General features: G+C 38.0%; 1 long non-coding RNA gene and 1 pseudogene across 1 annotated transcript; one reads left to right on the top strand and one right to left on the bottom strand.

The window, feature by feature from the left end:
* Positions 1-4,927: 4,927 nt before the first annotated feature.
* On the top strand, positions 4,928-5,317 carry LOC149265665 (uncharacterized). Its single transcript, XR_016251900.1, has 2 exons — positions 4,928-5,192; positions 5,224-5,317. It is a non-coding gene; the product is annotated as an uncharacterized LOC149265665 (long non-coding RNA).
* A 3,853-nt stretch (positions 5,318-9,170) lies between these two features.
* LOC149265664 (metallothionein-like protein EMB30 pseudogene) lies at positions 9,171-9,630 on the bottom strand (annotated as a pseudogene).
* Between the last annotated feature and the right edge of the window lie 6,556 nt (positions 9,631-16,186).

Below are 16,186 nucleotides of genomic sequence, written 5' to 3'. Positions count from 1 at the left end.
CATTCTAGTGGCTGTCTCGTGGTTCCTGCATAAAACGTGAAAGAATACTGACTGCATAAGATAGATCAGGACGAGTATTTTTCAAATAAATCAAGCTGCCAATCAACTGTCTGTAAGTTGTACTGTCCACCTTTTCCCCGCCTTCAAATTTTGAAAGTTTCAAGTTTTGCTCCATGGGGGTGAGAACGGGCTTGCAATCTTGCATGCCAAATCGCTGAAGAACCTCTGCGGCATACTTACTCTGAGAAATGAAAATATGATGTGGACGTTGGAAGACTTCAACTCCAAGATAGTAGTGAAGTAATCCCAAATCTGTCATCTTAAAACCTGCATGTAACTCCTTTTTCACCTGTGCAATATGATCATCATGATTTCCAGTGATGATCAAATCATCTACATACATAACAAGAATTACCAAATATTTTCCCTGTTGTCGCACATACAAAGTATCATCAGATTCACTTCGTTGAAAACCAACTTTCTTAAGGTATTCATCCATCTTTGCATACCAAGCTCGGGAGCTTGTTTTAATCCATATAAAGCCTTGATCAATTTGCAGACTTTATTTTCTTGTCCTTCAACTTCAAAACCTGGTGGTTGGGTCATATACACTTCCTCCTGTAAATCCCCATTGAGAAAAGCACTTTTCACATCCATTTGATGAACTTTCCATCCTTTTTGAGCGGCCAATGCAAGTGTTAATCAGATGGTGTTCCATTTAGCTGTTGGAGCAAAAGTTTCTTCATAATCAATGCCTTCCTGCTGCGCAAAACCCTTTGCGACAATTCGTGCTTTATACTTTTCAAGTTCACCCTTCTGATTATACTTAATTCTGTAAACCCATTTACAGCCTATGGGTTTAACATTTGCTGGACAATCAACAAGTTTCCAAGTGTTGTTATCAATTACTGCTTGATATTCTTCAACCATAGCCTGTTGCCATTCTTTATGTTTTACTGCCTCTTTGTATGTGGAAGGTTCAGTAAAATCATTTGCTATCAAGGCAAAATTTCCTTCACCTCTATGTGCCCTTCTGGTGCCAGTTTTATTCTGTTCATCAGGCTTGACATCTTTCAAAAGTTGAACTGCCCATTTCGTAAGTTGGTGCTCACCTTTTTGCGCTTCTGTAAAGTCCCCATCATTGTAAAGAGGATTAATATAAACTGATGTTCGTCGTTCAGGTGAAGAATGTGGAGAATCACTGTCAGAAGAACTGCTGCTGCTTGGAGATGCGGATGAACTGCTAGAAGACCCAGATGATGTTGTTGATGTAGATGGACTGGATGACTCATCTTCAGAGGAAGGAAAATCAAGTTCATACCAATTGGGTGAAGTTGGTTGACTTTGCATTTTTCCATTTCTTTTACTTCCCTTAGTTTCTAATTTGTGAAGAAGATTTTCAATTTCTTCAGCACTCTTACTCTCTGTTTCATCAAAAATGACATCCCTGCTCACAATGAATTTTCCATTGGTCAAAAGACGATACCCTTTCTTCTCATCAGAATAGCCAATCATTGTGCATTTTAAACTTCTTGAGTCAAGCTTAGTTCGTTTTTCTTTAGGAACTAAGGCATAACACACTGACCCAAAAACTCTAAGATGTTTAACTCGAGGTTTGAAACCAAACCAAGATTCATAAGGTGTGATTCTGTCTAAAGAAGCAGTTGGAGATTTGTTTCTTAAGTAGACAGCTGTATGTATTGCTTCCGCCCAATATGTTGGACTTAACCTCTTGAAGGTTAACATGGATCTTGCCATTCCTAACAAAGTGCGATTCATTCTTTCGACTACTCCATTTTGCTGTGGAGTGTAAACATTAGTGAGATGTCGTCTTATGCCATTTTCACTGCAATAAGTTTTGAATTCATTTGAAGTGAATTCTCCCCCATTATCCGTCCAGAGAGTACCTATCTTTTCTTTGACTTCATTTTCAACAAGTTGGCGAAAAATTTTAAACTTATCAAATGCTTCTGACCTGTTCTTCAAGAAGTAAACCCAAGTCATTCTGCTGAAATCATCAATGAATAGTAAGAAATATTTGCAACCACCAAATGAAGTTTGTAATGGACCACAAACATCACTGTGAACTAGTTGTAGCCACCTGTTTGCACGCCATGAACTTGTTGGAAAACTTTCTCGATTTTGTTTGCCATAAATGCAAGCTTCACATTTTTCATTTTCCCTTTTGAATGTGGGAAGTCCTTTAACCATTCCTTGTTTCTGCAATTGAGAAAGACTGTTAAAATTCAAATGTCCATATCTTACATGTCATAGTCTCATAGGTGAAATACCTGTAGTCACTACCCCTGCAAAATCAGAATGCCTTGGAATAACTGTCCCTTTCATCCGTAACAGTTTTCCATCTTCATAACCTATCATGACTGTTTTCAAGTTCTTTTTCACTGAATTAATCTTCACTAAACCATCTTCCATAATCACCTGATGTCCTGCTTGTCGAATCGTGCCTAAAGAGAGCAAATTTTTCTTGAAACTGGGTACATACCATACATTGGCAATCATTTTTTCTCCAATGTCAGGGAGAAAAACTTTTACTACTCCTTTTCCATAAGGAGTATGTTTTGTATCATTAGCAAGAAAAATGGAATTAAGTTGGCATTCTTGAAAATTCCAGAAAAAATCACGTCGACAAGTCATGTGCTGAGTTGCCCCGGAATCCAAGATCCAGGCATCTTCATAGTCACTTCTAAGATGGGATGAAAGTTGTGATGCTGGTGAGGAAGTAAAAACATATTCTGAGTTATCTTCATCTTGATCATTTGCAAATTGTGTTGAATGCTGCTGAAACTTGGGAATTTTATTAAGTGAAGTTCGACAATCTTCAGCATAATGGCCAACTTTGTTACATCTTCGACACACAATTTGACTTAAGTCTCTTCCTCTTCCTGAAGATTGTCCTCTGCCTCTGCTTTGACCTCTAATTTGAAATTGTCCTCTATCTTGACTATTATATCCTTGTCCTTGAAAATTGCCTCTTCCTTGGTTGTTTCCTCTACCTTGAAAATTATTTCTTCCTCCTCTGTTAAAATTGTTGCCTCTGCTTTTGCTTCGACCTCGATTATGTGCTGCTTGATTCTGATTCCATCTGCCTCTTCCTCGAGAACTATCTGCTGATGACTTACTAGTGCTGGCCTCTGTGAGAAAAACATCTTCACCAACTTTCTTCTTCTTCCCAAAAGTTTTATCATGTTGACTTAACATTTCACAAATTTCATCAAACTTTAGTTTTTCTAATTTCCCAGTTACTTGTAAAGTCTCTAAAAAATGCGTATAGGAAGAAGGAAGCCCAGCAATTACAATTGTGATCATAAAGCTATCATCAATTGTGGGAAAACCAGCATTAATAATTTCCTGCCTAATATTCTTAAGTCTGGAGAGATATTCAAGAATATCACCATCTTCAGTTAATTTTTGTTGCAACAATTTTAACTGTAGATCAACCTTCTTTGATTCAGGCTGCGTATCAAAGAGGTCTTTAAAAGTTTTCAAGGCAGTCCATGCATCTAAAGCATTTTCTATATGGACATACATTTCATCATTCACAGACGATTTAATAAGAGCTAAGGCTTTAGCATTCTTGATTTCCCATTTTGCCAGTGCATCTGCATCTGTGGGTTTATTCGGCTTAACATCTCCATCACATATTCCCTGCCATAATTCATTGTAAATGAGTGTGCTTTCGATGAGACGATGCCATGTTTTCTAAGATTTGGTGCCTTCTAGTTTGTCGGAATCAGAAAACAAATTAATCAACTTAGACATTTTAGCGTTGTAGCGTCGCACCAAGAATCAGAACAGAAAGGACAAGATAGTCAGCACAACACACCACGCAAAAAACACGATCTATCGGGGCTTGGCCTTGACCCTCGAATAGTCGTCAAAACAGGAGAATATTGACTGAGCTTTGCACTTGGCTCTAGTCAATTTTTCAAATTTTTACAGGGCAACTTTCAAAATTTGACTTTTTACAATGGTGCTTTTGCACAATATGGTAAAAAAAAATTTACCCCCCCTCAAAGTAAAAAATACTTTGAGTTACAATGTGATGATCCCAAAAAACTTCTTAAAAACAAATTACCCAACACACCTTATCTCCCCAATTTACAAATTACAAATAAAACTCCTTATTACTCCAAAACTTTACAAATCCTTATTTCTCCAAAATTACAAAGTGATCAGACCTCTTTGAAATACAATATGCATCAAATTACCCCACAAAAAAAACTTTATGATCAAGCTGGCAGGTGGCTGGCTTCACTTTAGCTTTACGCTGGCAGGCTTCATTGATTGGCAAACTAGCAACGCTACTCCACCATCGACCATGCAGCTACTTCAAGACAAAGGAGGTACGTAAGGAGAGTCATTTTCTTGGAAGGCGGATCCGTTCTGTTCAGGAACCATATGAGGAAGGACTGGTTGCGTGTTCAATTCCCGGTTCGATGACAATTGGTACCAAATTGCATGCTGATTGTTTACAAGAAATGAGGTGCGCTGAAGTACTAAAAACGTCGGCAAAAATCCATCTCAACCTTTCGGTGGCGGATTTGCTGCAAAACTAGACTTGCTGAATGGAAAAAGGCCAAAATCGCTGTCCAAAACATCGCGGAAAAGCCAAAACTCAGATGATCCAGCCGCTACATTTATGAAAGAAAACATTTCGTTCTCGTTTTGCAGGCAATTTCAACCTCGAAAAAAAGGTATGGCCATTATATTTCTCACAGGTTTCTGCCGTATTTCACATTTTGCAATGCGAACGGGAACGAGAGATACGCACTTCCGTTTCTGCCTTACCCAGGATGGTTTGATAACAAAACCTTATTTATCCACTAGCGCAACTTCGAAGGTATATGTTTGTCATACTATAGGATAATGTCGTCCAATTAAAAGAACGTAACATGGTCATCTGCTGTACATATTTACTCTACATATGTGCATATGTTCAAGGAAACCTGCTTTCAGTTCTTTGGTCCCGTATTAATGCAATCGGTGAACTGCCCGTAGAAGCCGATCCAAGCCGAAGATCTCACACCGGGGTTTTCATTTTTGTATTGGAGAGGGCGGCTGGTCTCTGTGGGTCAGAAGGGTATTCACAGGGCTTCTCGATATATACAGTGTATATATTTCTTTACAGGCGGGTGTTGAAGATTGTGCACAGTGAGAGGTCTGGACATTAAGTACATCCGACGAAGCGTATTCTCAACAGAGAGATTTGAATACGCCAAAGGGACATGGCCCAGTATCAGCCAGATGATTATGAGTATGCAGCGGATGATTATGAAATGGCTGATTATGATGAAGATTTGGAAGATGAGTATGGCAACCGAGGTAGAGGTGATGCAGATTCAGAGTCAGACGATGACTATGAGGCAGTGTGTAAAAAAACTAGGAAAGGAGGCAATTTTTTATAATAAAAAAATGAATTTTAGATTTTAAAAAATCTAAAATCAATGATAAAATTTATTTTCCTTTTAAACAAAAATGTACAATTTCCATACCAATGATTTGCTGATCAATTCAATGGAGTTTTCCAAGAACTTGTAGAGCTGGAATCTCCTCAAATCCACTGCATCATTACTGGAGCTCTGATACCACAATAATGGCAGAAGTGTCCTCAGACACGTAATTTTATTAATCAGAAAAAAACAATTACATAATTGATTTTGCAAGAGTTTACACCCGAACTACCAAACACTCTTGCAATGAGCTATTTATAAGCTCCATGTCCTAACTACCTCTAATTATGGATCACTTATTAAATAACAAGTGTCCATTTACGCCCACGGGGTTTTGGATTGACGGTGAATGGGTGCACTGTCAAGGCATTCCTTGCGATAGGTCACTGGTTCAAATCCCCCGTGGGTACTTAGGTTAGTCTTAACTAGAAAAAAAAACAAGTGTCCATTTACAATAAATGCTATTCAAACCAACTAGCTAACTAATCTCCTAAAATAGAGCCTAAGATACAACCCATTTGGAGAGTAATATCTAGTTACAACAATATGCTAATTCTAAAAGTCTCCATTAAATAATTAAACATCTAGAATAATAATTATTAATTTAAGATAATTTAATATCTTAAATTAATAATTATTTTATTCTAATTTTATAACCTATGATAAAATTGTATTTTTGGATCATCTAACAAAGTGTCAAAAAGCGTAGCAATAGGCTAGGGTTTGTAGAAAAATGATGATTTTGAGGGATAGGAGTGATGGGAAGTGTTTAGGAAGGTATATTAAGGATAGGGGAAGGTGTAAGAGCATCATGATACAAGTTTTGTTGATGATTTAACCATGGAGGTCATGAAACCAAGAAAAATGTCCTCAAAACCCTGGGAGAGGGAAATGAGAGGAATGGGCATGGGAAAAGGTCAAGGGAGGTAGATGGAGTGTAGGTGAGTGAGGTTTTTTTACTAGGGCTACCATCAGTGAGTAAATTTTTGAATGAGGACCTAGGTGGAATGACAAAAATTTCTAAGCGAGACCCTAATATGAATATGAAAAGAGGAGTTTTGATCACTGATGGCAGTATGCAAATACTGACACCAACAGTGATGAATATTATAATTTATTTGAGCTCTGTGGTTTCTCGACTTGGTTTCCTTTGTTCGAGTTACAGAGACAATTTAATGATAAGTTTTATTTTTCACTTTATTTTATCCTTCCCGAGGGTTGACTATCTTACTGTAATTGATAAGAGCATATGAACTTCAACTTTTTAATTCAAGTATCGTTTTTTTGTAGTTGTGCCTAATTCGAATGTCGTGATGAATCTCTTTAAAAAGAAACTAAATCTCTTGTAAAAAGAATCATTGTTTTCTAGGCTTATTGTTAACTCATTTGTTTCCTATACGAATGTCCTCTAGGTAATTTTACTTTGGACCCTAAGACCTCTTGGAAAAACAATGGTTGTCATGGCATACTGTGAACTTTATTGCTTTTCTGATTTCTGTCGTATGCCCTTTCCTTGATTTCTGAGTGAGTCTCTTTTAAAAAGGCTTCTTATATGCTTTTGCTACAAGAATCATTTTAATTCATTAGTGTACTGGGTTACCCATTAACCAGCCTAGTTGCATACACACATTGTTTGATTAATTTTTCCAGATTCCACTGGTTATTAACTTTGAAGTAAGGATTATATTTAGTTATTGCATGCAGGCAATATTGTGAAATAAATTGTATCCAATTTTTACATTTGTGAGTGGTTATATAAATGTTATCATGCAATAGTATGTTTGCCAATTTAATTTGGAACTATTACAGTGGTTTAGTTGCCTGTAGTATAATTAATTATTGCTCTACATTGGGTCTCTTCTATTGATAAGTTGTCCAAGATGTGGAACTGTGCATCTCGTCTTTGCTTCCCAGCGGTAACAAGGCACTAACCCAACATTTGTGCTTCTCTTTTCAAGCAAGGGTTCTTCAGGATTTAAGCATTCAAACTTATTAGGCTCTTTTAAGAAACTTAGCTCATCTCAATATTGCCAAGATAAGAAAAGGTTTAATTATTAACTAATCAATTCATAATGCGCTTTTTTCTTTCTAAGAAAATAAAACCACTTATATACTACACAGTTCAGCATTATAGGACTTAAATGTATTTCTCTGCAAGATTAACATTATCACAGGGACAGGATTTAGATACTTATCTCTTGTCCCGAAATCCACGAACTACTAAACCAAGAAACACTCTTCTCGACCTTGAGACCAATATGATTTACTACATCTCCCCCGAGTATGCTTCACTTACAGGGTAGTTTATTACAGGATAGTTTTGTAGTGCTTAGTTTCCAAGCTATCTAATCACCACTAGACTTAGCCCCCAACCATAAGCATGAGCTCTCAAGCTCCAGATCCCAAAACCCTCATTGGCTCATCCAACTCTAAGGTTATTTTTTTTCTTTTTGCTATCTCTCTCCTCTTGCCTCAGGTTCCCAATACCTTCTTGGCTTTTCAATGGAGGAGTTTGGGTGAGTAACTACCTCACCCTAATTTTCCAACTACACTTGAGTGAGCTTACTCTTGCATTGCTTCTTAATCATGGTACAAAAATAAAACATAACATTATATTATGAAAACAAGTTCAACATAAATTCACATATGTCCATTCTTGGCTTAGCAAATCATCCCAAAATTAAAAATGACATTTTTTTATCTGCAATAATTAGTAAATTAATTTCTAAAGTTTAGAAGGGGGTCATTACAAGGTCCATGTAGCGAAGCACACTTAGGGGATGTATGTGACTAAAAGCTACAACCTCAAGTTTTTTTTGGGAAATTATATAAATTTCCTAAATTTTAAGGAAAAAAATATGATACAAAATTGTGATATTTTAAAAGGTCAAGTGACATATGAATGTTCCTTAAAAAAAAAATTAATAAAAATACTTTTTTTTTTTGCAAAAAAAAGTTTATTGCAACACATGTTTGAAATTGAGATTTAATGAGAAACTTCTTTTTCAATCCTTTTAGTATGACAAAACTTTCAATTTTTTTAAACTTAAGAATTATCCAATACAATGTTTCACTTTAATAGTTTCGCTTTAAAACTATTAAGAATATTATAATATAGTAATGTTGATTTTTACATTTTTAAACTAGCCCTACTTGAGCCACACGTAATTTTGGCTAATATCACCAGCATGGAAGGAAAAAAAAACACTCACTTTGATGGAAAAAGGAATAGAATTATATATTATCTTTAATTTTAAAATAAATTATTAAAAACTTCTATTTTTTTATCATTCTCCACTATTTTTAAAAATATCATTATCATAAACTTTACGATCATATAAAATAACATAGATTAAATTTAAAAAACAAAAACACTCATTTAAAAAAAATATATTATCAAAAATTAAATTTAAAAATAATAATAACATAGATATCTTAAAAACGATTACCACAATAACATAACAACTGTCTTAATCAGAAAAGTGATTCATTATACCGAAAGCCGAGTGAAATATTATGATGAAAATGACGGTATTATGAAGAAAACGAGGAGAAATAGCTGGGGAGAATACAGATACCGCTATGGATCAATACCAATATGATCTAGAAAACGAAGATCTACGTTACTGGCCAGTAATAAAATATCACAGTATTGTTAAAATGATAAGATAAGGCAGACAATTATATAACACAGATATATACACGCAGTATAATAAATATTTATATCCACTTGAATTTCAATAGTTTAACTTACTGAAAGGATCTGCAGATGAGGTATAATTCAACTACAGAACCCCTCAACATCACATCTTAAACAACAATATCTATTATATAATCAATACTCCGCCTCAGAGGTTACATAGAGGGTCTACTGAGACGGGAGTAGAATTATTGTAATCAATTATATTATGTGCTCCATCACTTGTTGCAGGTGCAACCGTTGCACTTACAGTTTGGTCCGCATTTGCAGTCGTTCTCTGCGCCTTCCATATTCTCGTACTGGAAGTTGATGGTTTCAACGATGAGCTCCAACCCGAAGGTGTTGCCCTTCTTGGTGCATTGGCTTTTGTCAGCGCAATCACAGTTTCCACACCCAGAAGACATCTTCGCACAATATTGCTTACCACACAGAACTGAATACTCTCAGAAACTCTTGAATGTGTGAGAAAGCAAAACTTTGCGTGGCATTTATAGATGGAGAAGCGGATAATCCATAGGCCCGCCATGGCAAGACGAGTGGTCGAAATACTTTTGGAGTGGGACAGGGATTGCGTGCAGAGCACGCGCAGCGGCGTGAAAATCCAAAGGAATCTAAATAATGGACGTAGAAATTGAGTAGTACGCCAAACCACCCTTTCCTTTTCAATGGTAGTGACATTCTTTGTGGCTTTGCCATGCCAAACGTGTCGTTCACTCATTTCTAATCGTCTACAATCCTCCATGTCAATTCAGCTCAACTTATCATTGCTTCCTCTCAAATTAAATTAGTATATTTTGGTTTTGTTTAGATATATTAAATTATCAATGCTTCCTCTCAAATTAAATTAGTACATTTTCGTTTTGTTTAGATATATTAAATGTAAATTAGATGAGAAAAATGTATATATATATATATATATATTTTAATTATTTTTTTTATATTTTAAAAATAATTTTGAGAAGAGTTTTTGGCGGAAATCGCATCATAATTTATTGTAAGGATAAGTTGAAGAACCAGATCATGATTGTAGTATAAATAGAGAGCAAGTTATCTAACCGCTATATTTGACCAAGAAATGGCTAATTAGAGAGGGAAGTTGAAGAACTAGATCATGGTTGCAATATAAATAGAGAGATCAGGTTATTTAACAGCTATATTTGACTAGATATTTATTTTTGGCAAAACCCGAGGATTTTTTTCTAAGGCTGAACGATGAACCCTAACAACCTTGATGCCGCCTCCCTTCCTTCGGTCGCCGTCTGGCCTCTGCTCGGCCCGGCTGTTGATGGAGACGCGCGATTCAGTCTTGGAGCGCTGGCTTCCCCCTTCAACGGTGATCTGCAGGTCTTCCAATTTCTTCTGAGCGCCCCCCTCTCTCCTTTATGTTCTATTCGGGTCTCTGGGGTAGCCAGTTTGCGGCCCTCTGTTGCTGCGTCTCGCACCCGCCGCCCCCTTCAGATTGCAAACGCAATAGTTAAGGACGAACAGGCAGATTATACTCATGCTTCTCCTCAGGTGGCGGCTACTGGGAAGACATTCTATGACCTGGAAGGTTGCTCAACCTTATTACTACCTCCTCTGTCCCCCAAGAATAGCCAATACTCTGTTTTTAATCTTCAGAATTCCCTCAGATCCCTGGATCTGCCTGGATGGTCCATCTGGATGCTTTATGGGGCGAACAGCAACGACAGACTCAATGACGATGGGATACTCCCATCATCTCCTCACATGCCCCTGCGGCAAGTTCAGAATAAGAAAGCCCTGCAAAGCTCCTGCCTCCTCTCGTCTCAGATCTGCAGAGGAAAGAGGAACTCTGATATTTCTGCCTTGTTTCAGATCCAAATCAAACTCATCTCTGGCAAAACTCTGCTACAATGGGTGAGCTCATCGGATCTAGTGCAGGACCTCAAGCATGCTTTGGAACTCAAACTGGGGATACCCTCTGCAGCTCAACGACTTCTCCACGAAGGTAAACAACTTGAGGATCTCTACCCCCTTTCTTTTTACAGCATTAAGAGAAATGCCTCCATTATTTTTGCCCTTCGTTTGAGAGGGGGAGCTGTAGGACAGTCATCCTCAGCCAAGGCATTTTCATACAAAGATGTTGTCCATGCACAGAAGCAGGAGAAGACAGTTCCACCAGTTCAGGCTCCCAAACCTTTTCTGGTGGACAAACTGGAGGAAACCCCCTCCATTGAAATAGTGCATCCAACGCTGGATGAGCAAACCCAAAAGTATGCAGAGCATGGCATTATTTGCAGGTTCAATGGGCTATGGCCACGCACAGCAGACCTCTACCAATGGATTCACTCTAACTGGACCAACAATTGTCAGGTTTTGTTATGCTCAAAGGGCTTTTTCATTACAGTGTTTGCTTTTGATGAGGACTACCAAAAAGCTTTAAAAGCAGGGCCATGGTTTTGGGGCTCAGCAGGTTTATTCCTCACCCCCTGGTTCCCAGACTTCGATCCATCTACAACAATCATCACCAAGCTCCCAATCTGGGTCAGACTTCCTAATCTCCCAGCGCATCTATGGCATTTTGCTGTATTCCAAGGGATTGGCAATTCTCTAGGCCGCTTTCTAGACACTGACATTTCTAGAGGGGAAAAGGGCCTATACACCTTTGCCAGAATCTGTGCAGAAATAGACATGAGCAAAGGTCTCCCTGACAAGATCAATCTCAAAATTGGAGACTTCCATTGGACTCAGAACTTGGATTACGAGAACACAGCCTTCCGCTGCCGCAACTGCCATCACACAGGGCACCTTCAGAGCTCTTGTCCCTCGATGCCTGCCCAAAAGAAGAAAGCCAATCCTAAGCAGAAATCCAAAAGCTGGAAGCCTCATGACCCTCCCCCCATGGACGATTTTGACTTCAGCTCAGATGAAGAGGAGGAGAGTGAGGAAGGAGTGGAAACAAAGATGGCACAGGATCCACCCTCAGCCGTCCCTGAGGATTTGTCTGTCCAGCCAATCTCTCAGAAAAGGAATCATGAATCCTCTACCTCGGATTCAGATAAGGAAACCTCTCAGTCAGCCCAGCTCAGTTTGCAAATCATGCCAGCTCAGCAGTGCCCTCCTGAATGGGTCAAAGTTGGTAAAAAGAAAGGGAAAAAATGTCGAATAGTTGATTCTTCCCATGTTGGGTAGAATCCTATGCTCTGTTTTTGCTCCCCGGTTCTTCTAGTTACTTCCTGCTCAGCTCTACTCTCTTCTCTTCTCTTCTAGGAGCCGAGGTGGATAGCCTATCCTTTCCGGCTGCCTGTGTTCTTGCTTCTCTTGGCTGTAACTTCTTACTGTACTATATGTTCTCTTAATAGAAATAGTTTTTACCGAGAAAAAAAAAAAAAAAAAAACAGCCATATTTGACCAGAAACGGCTATATTTGACTAGGAAATGGCTACATTAGAGAGGGAAACCATACAGGACCAAGAGATATGGAAAGGGACCTATAATAAGTTAATAATTAATTAGTTAGTTTTAATTCAACTAAGAAATGGATTTTTCTTATTTAAATCTTCAAAGACTTATATTAATATTATTGTATGAAACAATAGGAAGAAATATTAAATGAGTAATAATCAAATAACCTAATTAATTAGTTAGTTGTATGACTTAATTCTTAGTTTAATAAGGAATTTACTATATTTAAGGACCTATAATTAGTTTATTAAATAATTAATTAGTCAGTTTAATAATTAATTAGTTAGTTTTGATTAAACTAGTGGACTTTTTTATTTAAATCTTCAAAGACTTTTTTATTTAAATTTTCGAAGTGGGAGCGGGGCTTGTGCGATATTCAAAATTGAGAGAGTTGTTTCTGGACTACATTGTTTGTTTCCCAAGGCATAGTAGTTTTGATGGCCGAGTATTGGGCAACCTATGCAGGAGGTCTAGAATTCACGCTCTGTAAAGAGGCCGAGGAATATATCTAACTTGATTTACACTACACGTAAGCGACCGCTAGACTGGTCGGAGCCACCCCACTGCACCTCACTTCAAACCGAACAGAACCCTGTCGGCTCATCCATTCTCATTGCATGCAGGAAGCCATTCTCTGCGTGGAGGAATCCTCTCGCGGATTGACTCTCTTCATTGTGTTTTCGACCACGTTTATCTCAGCTCACAGTAGAAACACCGCGTGAAGATTGACAGGGCCAAGTGCATCACGACTCGTCCAGGGGAGCCTTTGTCACAAATTTCCTTGCTGTAGGTATGTTGTCAAGCACATTAAAGTCAATGTGAGAAGCAGGGTTGGGTATTGGTGCTAAGTTTTTTTTACCAACATCCAAGGAAATCACGATCTGAGCATTAAACAATACCTGCCACTAGCTTTCGAGAGCATATGGCATGTAATAGCGAGTAGGGTTTCGAGGGGTTTCGTTTTGCTTTCAGTGCAGGTTTCTCTTGGAGCGACAATGAGTTCTCGTTTGTTCAGTGCATCTGTCCGAGCAGTGTGAGCAATGTGGTCAGCAGTGAAAGTAGCAAGCAGTGAACAGTGAGCACTATGAGAGCAGGGATCTTTTATGCAGCAAAAGTATCGATCAGCGAGCAAGGAGCAGCAAATGCATTCAAACATGACAAAGGAACAAGAAATTTCAAAACATGTGGAGACAAATGACTTTGGACGAGTGAAAATTGCCTCAGCACCCAAAGCTAGGAAGTGGGTTTGGGTCAATGCCAAACAATATCGGGGCATTTTAAAACGAAAAATAGCCCGTCTAAAATGGGATCAAACAAGGAAGAAACAGGCTAAAAAGAAAAGTACTCGAGCCCTTCGCAAAAATCACTCAAACAAGTCTCCTCCACAAGCATGTGGCAACAAGAAGTCCAGAGGAAAAGTCATTGATGACTCTGCCTTATATAGTCCCACATCCACACCTCTCACCTCGTCATTTGATCTTTATGTGAATGAATTGTTAAATGAAAAACAAAGGTTGAAGGTTTTAGAAGCTAAAGGGCATGAAAGAGATCATAAAATTCATACAATAACTGCTGAGAACAAGGCTTTAGAAAAAAGAAATAAAGTTTTAAAAGAACAAGTGGCATTGCTACAGGAACCTGACAGGGAAGATAGAATGGCAATGCATGAAGGTAGATGTGCAAAACATAAAGAAATCTGTAGTGGAAACTACAGAGGTGGTGAATGTGAAATCATCCCACGATAGAGAGAAACAGATTGCCCAAATAAACAACCATGAAGAGAACTCAATAGAAGAAACGAAAGGAGATTCCACCAAAGTTTCTAAAACTTGGGCTCAAGTTATTAGCAATTTTGCTAATAAGGAAGGATAAAAAAATATTCAAGTTGACAACATGCAAGATAGTGAAGGCAAGGAAAGACAAAATAGGGCTGCAAACATAATTATTAAAGGGGTGAAAGACTATGGGAAAAATGAATGTATTCTTGACCTTGCAAGAGATTTCTTGAAAGACAAGTTGTTATGGCAAGGACAAATGTGCTAAGCATGGAGGGTGGGTAAGTTTAACGGGGAGAGAGTCAAGCCCATAAAAGTCATTATGTCGAGCTTGCGTGATAAATATATCATTCTAAACAAGAAACATCTCTTGAGGGGTTCTCGTTTTTTCCTAGAAGAAGATTTAACTGCAAAACAACAGGAGGAAAGAAGGGAGGAAATTTTAAAAGCTAGGGCAGCAAGAGATGAAGGTAAGAGAGCATGGATTTATAAAGGCAAAGTTGTGATAGTGCGATTTGGACCTCCTTCCAAAACATAGTAGCAAGATGGTAATAAAGAAGAGGCAACAAACTCTTCAACAAGAAATCAGAAAGCAAGGTCAGTATGGGAAAGCAGGGACAAAGACTCAAATATGAGTCTTACATGTGAGAATAAATAGCAATCAAGTCATACCCAAGTTTCCTTAAGATTAGTTTGTTGGAACTGCAGAGGTTACCCATGGAGACGAGGACCTGTGTTAGGGCCTATTGCGGAAGATAGAGACATAATTTGCCTCATAGAAACGCATGAGCATGAAGGGTGCAAGATACCTCTATTTGAAGGATACTGGAAGATGGCAGTGTGGAACAAAGCAGCAGGGAATGTCAAAGGGCACGGGGGCATCATGGTTTTAGTAAGGGAGAAAGAAGGTCATCTCATTCAGTTAGAAAAGTAAGACTCAAATAAGCAATTCATTTGGTTTTAAATATCAGAAAATGGAAACCACATCAGAATTGCAGCATGCTATTTTGCACCACAGGTTTCAAAAAACTACAAAGGTAGAGGGCTTGACCACAAATATCCATTTGTAGCCTTAAAAATAGATATTGCAACATATTTGAAGCTAGGTAAAGTCCTTATAGTGGGTGATTTCAATGCTAGGACTGCAAGTGAGCAAGCTAGCATTCTTTGTTGTAAAGATGATTGTGACCCTATTTGGCTTACAGAAGAAAGTAATCATCAGTGGGAAAGAATTTCAAAGGACAAGGGCTACAATCTCTTTGGTGAACAATTTCTTACTCTATGTGGGGCCTTTGATTTAGTCATTTGTAATGGCTTGACTAGATTGGAAAAGTCCGGTAATTTCACTTGCAATACTTACAATAGGGCAAGTGTGGTAGATTATGTAATTTTCTCACATGGTTTGTGTGAGAAAATGGAGAAAGTTTTGATTGGAGATCAGCTGTAGGACTTGAAATCAGATCACAAGCTAATTTATTTATGTTTCTCTTGGATTGGAAAGAAACAATTAGAGTCAAAGTTTCAGCATGTCCAATAAAATCTCCCACAAGGCAGAATTCTTTTGACCCCAGAAAATTGTAATACCTTCAAAATGACGCTAGAGAGGCTCTTCGAGAATGAGAAAATTACAATTCACAGCCTTCACAGTCATGAATTAACACATTTAATTCAAAGCGCACTTGCAAAGTGCAAAAGAGAAAAAATTAAGAAGTCTGAAACAAATTGATTTCCGATTAATGCTTGGTTTGACAAGGAATGCAAAAAGGCAAGGACAATGTGGAAAGAGTCAAACAAGGATGACATAAAGCTCAAAT

The sequence above is a fragment of the Pinus tabuliformis genome, chromosome 6 (assembly GCF_031772625.1).
Source record: "Pinus tabuliformis cultivar Carrire ecotype Pingquan chromosome 6, CPIR1, whole genome shotgun sequence".
Taxonomy (NCBI): Eukaryota; Viridiplantae; Streptophyta; class Pinopsida; order Pinales; family Pinaceae; genus Pinus; species Pinus tabuliformis.
This window is presented reverse-complemented; position numbering and strand designations above follow the sequence as displayed.